We start from the raw sequence: 4,968 nt of genomic DNA on the forward strand, positions 1-4,968 counted from the left end.
AGGGAAGGGGAGGGGAGGGGAGGGAAGGGAAGGGGAGGGGAGGGGAGGGAAGGGGAGGGGAGGGGAAACATACAAAAATCCTTGCTTTCATGAGACTTACAAAATAATAAGCTACAGAGTGTCTTAAACGGCAATAAGTACTATTGCAAAAAAAGGCAAAAACGTTGGTTAAAGAGAATCAGGAATTCAGATTGAGTGTGGGGAATATTCTATTAAATAGGGTAGTCAGGTAGACTTTACTATAGTAGCTAATATGTATTGTGCAGCTACTATGAGCCAGGCACTGTTGTAGGTGCTGGGAATACCTCTGAAGAGAAGGACAAAATCCTTGTCCTGGAGGGAGACAGACAATAAGCAATAAAAATAGGCAGACAAGGCCAGGCGCGGTGACTCAGCTTGTAATCCCAGCACTTTGGGAGGCAGAGGCGGGCGGATCACGAGGTCAGGAGATCAAGACCATCCTGGCTAATACGGTGAAACCCCATCTCTACTAAAAATACAAAAAAATTAGCCGGGCATTTTAGCCAGGCGTTGTGGTGGCCGCCTGTAGTTCCAGATACTCAAGAGGCTGAGGCAGGAGAACAGCCTGAACCCGGGAGGCGGAGTTTGCAGTGAGCCCAGATCAGGCCACTGCACTCCAGCCTAGGCGATAGAGCGAGACTCTGTCTCAAAAAACAAAAAAAAAAAATAGGCAGATAAACTATGTTGGAGAATGAAAGTAGAAGCCTGGGCAGCATAGCAAGATCCTATCGCTACCAAAAAAAAATTTTTTTTTTTTTGAGAGGGAGTTTCGCTCTGTAGCCCAGGCTGGAGTGCAGTGACGCAATCTCGGCTCACTGCAACCTCTGCCTCCTGGGTCCTGGTTCAAGCAAACCTCATGCCTTAGTCTCCCGAGTAGCCGGGATTACAAACACACACCACCATGCCCAGCTAATTTTTGTATTTTTAGTAGAGACAGGGTTTCACCACATTGGCCAGGATGGTCTTGAACTCCTGACCTCGTGATCCACCCACCTCGGCCTCCCAAAGTGCTGGGATTACAGGCGTGAGCTACTGCGCCCGGCCTCTACAAAAAATTTTAAAATGAGCCAAGCATAGTAGTGCATACTTATACTCCCAGCTACTCAGGAGGCTAAGGGGGTAGGATCTCTTGAACCCAGGAGTTTGAGACTGCAGTAAGCTATGACTGCACTGCAGCTTGAGTGACAGAATGAGACCCTTTCTCTGAAAAAAAAGAAAGAAAAAAAGAAAAAAGAATGAAAGTAGAGGGTGGTAAAAGGGAGTGCAGGTGGCTAATTGCATTATCTTAGAAGATGATAACTATTACTGGGGGAAAAGCAGAGTATGGTACAGGGGACTGCAGGACAAATTGTATTATTAAATAGGGTATAAGGGGCTGGGTGTGGCGGCTCCCGCCTATAACCCGAGCACTTTGGGAGGCAGAGGCAGGCAGATCGCTTGAGCCCAGGAGTTTGAGACCAGTCTGGGAAATAGAGCAAGACCCTGTCTCTACAAAAATTAGCCAGGCATGGTGGCATGTGCCTGTAGTCCCAGATACTTGGGAGGCTAAGGTAGGAGGATTACTTGAGCCCAGGAGGTGGAGATTGCAGTAAGCCAAGATTGCACCACTGTACTCCAGCCTGGGTGAGAGTAAGACCCTGTCTCTAAATAAACAAAGAGGGTACAAGGAACAGAACTCACTGTGTGTGTGTGTGTGTGTGTGTGTGTATATACACACATATATGTATAATATATAGTAGCTAGTATTTATTGAGCACTTACTGTGTGTAGCCTTCACCTGGGTTACTTTACTTACTCCTTACAATGACCCTTTGAGGTAGGTAGGTGGACCCCCATTCTACAAACAAGGAAACTAAGGCACAGAGAGGTTAAAATCATTTGAACCTAAGTATTCTGACCCCAGGCTCTTCATCACCACTGGCTAAAGTATATTGTAAATACAGATACACTTAAATGTAACTACAATGTACTTTGCAAAAATGATCTTATGTCATTCTTACAAGCCTATACTATAGATATTATTATCCCCATTTTACACAGAAGTAAATAGATTCCAAGAGATTAGGTGAGGTCACGAAGGACAGGTAAGTAACTAGAGTAGGTACCACTGTGTAGCTGTGGCCATCAGCTATGGAGGAGCGCTGCAAAAGGAGGAAACTGAAATCAAAGTGAGCAGTCCTAGGACCAAGTTGCAGTTCTGCCACCAACAGGCTTTGTGACTCTGGACAACTCATTTCATTTGTCAAGACTTGTTTCCAGCATCTGTAAAGTGGGCCTGCTCATTCCTATGGCTTAGAGTTGTGAGGGGAGTGGAATAAACCAAATTACATAGCCTATATAGAACACCTACTACAGGACTTTCCTCGCACAGAGAATGTGCCCAAAAAGTGGTAGCTGTCATTGGTGGTCTTGAAAAAGCACCCACTGGCCTTGGAGTCCTATCAAGACTGGAGCCCTGGTTCAGCCCCTCTCCAGCTCTTAGTCCTTTGAGCCAGTTCTGTTTTCCCTTTTGGAAACTAGGTCTCCTGCTGCAGCCACTTGGAAGGAGTGTTATGAAGCCCAAATGGACTCCAAAATGCTCAAGATCAATTGTGAAGTGCTGAGCCCAATAAAGGATTACTATGATGTCCTCTTTGATGTTGAAAGTGGGACATAGTGTTCTAAGCCTGCTTTTCAAGGAAGTCCCGTGTTTTCCACAGTGGCTGAACATGGACTTGGGAACTGTAATGATGGTTTGCCGTAGGCTGGGTGGAGAAGCATCTCCATCCCAGGCACATGGGGGCAAAAGAGAATAAAGGTCCTCTTCTTTTTCTCCTTTTCTCTTTTTTGTAGAGTCCTCTACCTGTTTCTCCTTCTCTTCTGCAAGCAGCGTGTGTGTGCGTGTGTGTGTGTGTGTGTGTGTAGACCTCCTCCCTCAGTGCCACAGGGCCTCTTCCCTGGGGTGAGGCTTTAAGACCACGGAAGTTTCACATTCAGCCTTGGTCAATTCTGGAAGGCAGAGGAGCCCCTACTGCTCTCTCTGCTGCCTCCTCAGGCCATTCTCCTGCCTCAGCCTCCCGAGAAGCTGGGACTACAGGCGCCTGCCACCACGCCCGGCTAATTTTTTTGTATTTTTTTTATAGAGACGGGGTTTCACCATGTTTACCAGGATGGTCTCGATCTCCTGACCTCGTGATCCGCCCGCCTCGGCCTCCCAAAGTGCTGGGATTACTGCGATTCCTTCATTTTGGGCCTGAGCAGGTCATCATAGGGACACATCTCGGTCACCACCCTTTAGAATAAGTTCTTCAAAGTAAGGTCTTTGTTATTACTAAGGGTTGCACTTCACCTACCAACTGACCTAGCAGGCATTTAGCATCCATTATCTGTGATCCATACAACCCTGCACGGTAGGTTTATTGCTTCTATTTTACAGATGAAGAAACTGAGGCCGAAGTCAATTGTAACTGGGCCAAGTTGGCCAAGTGACAGTGAGGTAGGAAGCAGTACCTGACTCCAGAGGAATGGCTGGGACATCGGACCAAATTGAGGACTAACTAAAACAGGTGTGATGGGAAGCACCTCCCATAAGACACTGCCAGCAGTGTACCTTGTCAGTTTACCATTGCCATGGCGACTCCCAGAAGTCACTGCCCCTTTCCTAGAATTTTCTACATAAAGTGCCCCTTAATTTGCATATAATTAAAAGTGTGTATAAATGTGACTGTAGTACTGCCTCTGAGCGGCTACTCGGGCACACTGCCTATGGGGTAGCCCTACCCTGCAAGGAGCAGTACCTCTGCTATTGCTGCACACTGCTATTTCGATAAAAGGTGCTATTTAACACCACTGGCTGGCCCTTGAATTCCTTTCTGGGTGAAGCTAAGAACCCTCCTAGGCTAAACCCCAATTTTGGGGCTTGCCTGTTCCGCATCAATAGAACGCAACCCAAGTCTGACCCATTCTGCTCTGTTATACCACCTCACCACAAGAAATTTCCTCTGATCTCGCACTTAATTTCTTCCTCTAACTAGCTCTTTTCCATGACCAACACCCACCAGGATCAGTTAGCAACAGTTATTGAGGCTGAATGTAATTAGTTACACACTTATGTCATTTTGAGCTGTTCAAGTTTAACTCCCTTGAAATTATAGTCAGTGGTTTGCAACCCTGGCTGCATATTAGAAACATCTGGGATGCTTTTAAAAAGTATAAATGCCGGCCGGGTGCGGTGGCTCACGCCTGTAATCCCAGCACTTTGGGAGGCCAAGACGGGCGGATCACGAGGTCAGGAGATCGAGACCATCCTGGTAAACACGGTGAAACCCCGTCTCTACCAAAAAATACAAAAAAATTAGCCGGGCGTGGTGGCGGGCGCCTGTAGTCCCAGCTTCTCAGGAGGCTGAGGCAGGAGAATGGCGTGAACCCGGGAGGCGGCGGAGCTTGCAGTGAGCGGAGATCGCGCCACTGCACTCCAGCCTGGGTGACAAAGCGAGACACCATTTCAAAAAAAAAAAAAGTATAAATGCCTAGCCCTACCTCCAGGGAGCCAGATTCAATTCTTCTGGAGTGGGGCTCAGGCACTACTGTTTTTTAAAGCTTCCCAGATAATTATAATATGTGCTGGCAGAGTTGAGAGCCAGTCATATCAGAAAGCTGGGGCAGAGGCCAAGTACGGTGGCTCACACCTGCAATCACAGCACTTTGGGAGGCTGGGGTGGGTGGATCACTTGAGGTCATGAGTTCGAGACCTGCCCAACCAACATGGCGGAACCTGTTTCTACTAAAAATACCAAAAAATTAGCTGGGTGTGATGTTACACACCTGTAATCTCAGCTACTTGGAAGACTGAGGCAGGAGAATCATTTGAACCCAAGAGGTGGAGGTTGCACTGAGCCAAGATCGCACCACTGCACTCCAGACTGGGGGACACAGCAAGACTCCATATAGAAAAAAAGAAAACAAAGA

This window comes from Theropithecus gelada, chromosome 2 (assembly GCF_003255815.1).
Source record: "Theropithecus gelada isolate Dixy chromosome 2, Tgel_1.0, whole genome shotgun sequence".
Classification (NCBI taxonomy): domain Eukaryota; kingdom Metazoa; phylum Chordata; class Mammalia; order Primates; family Cercopithecidae; genus Theropithecus; species Theropithecus gelada.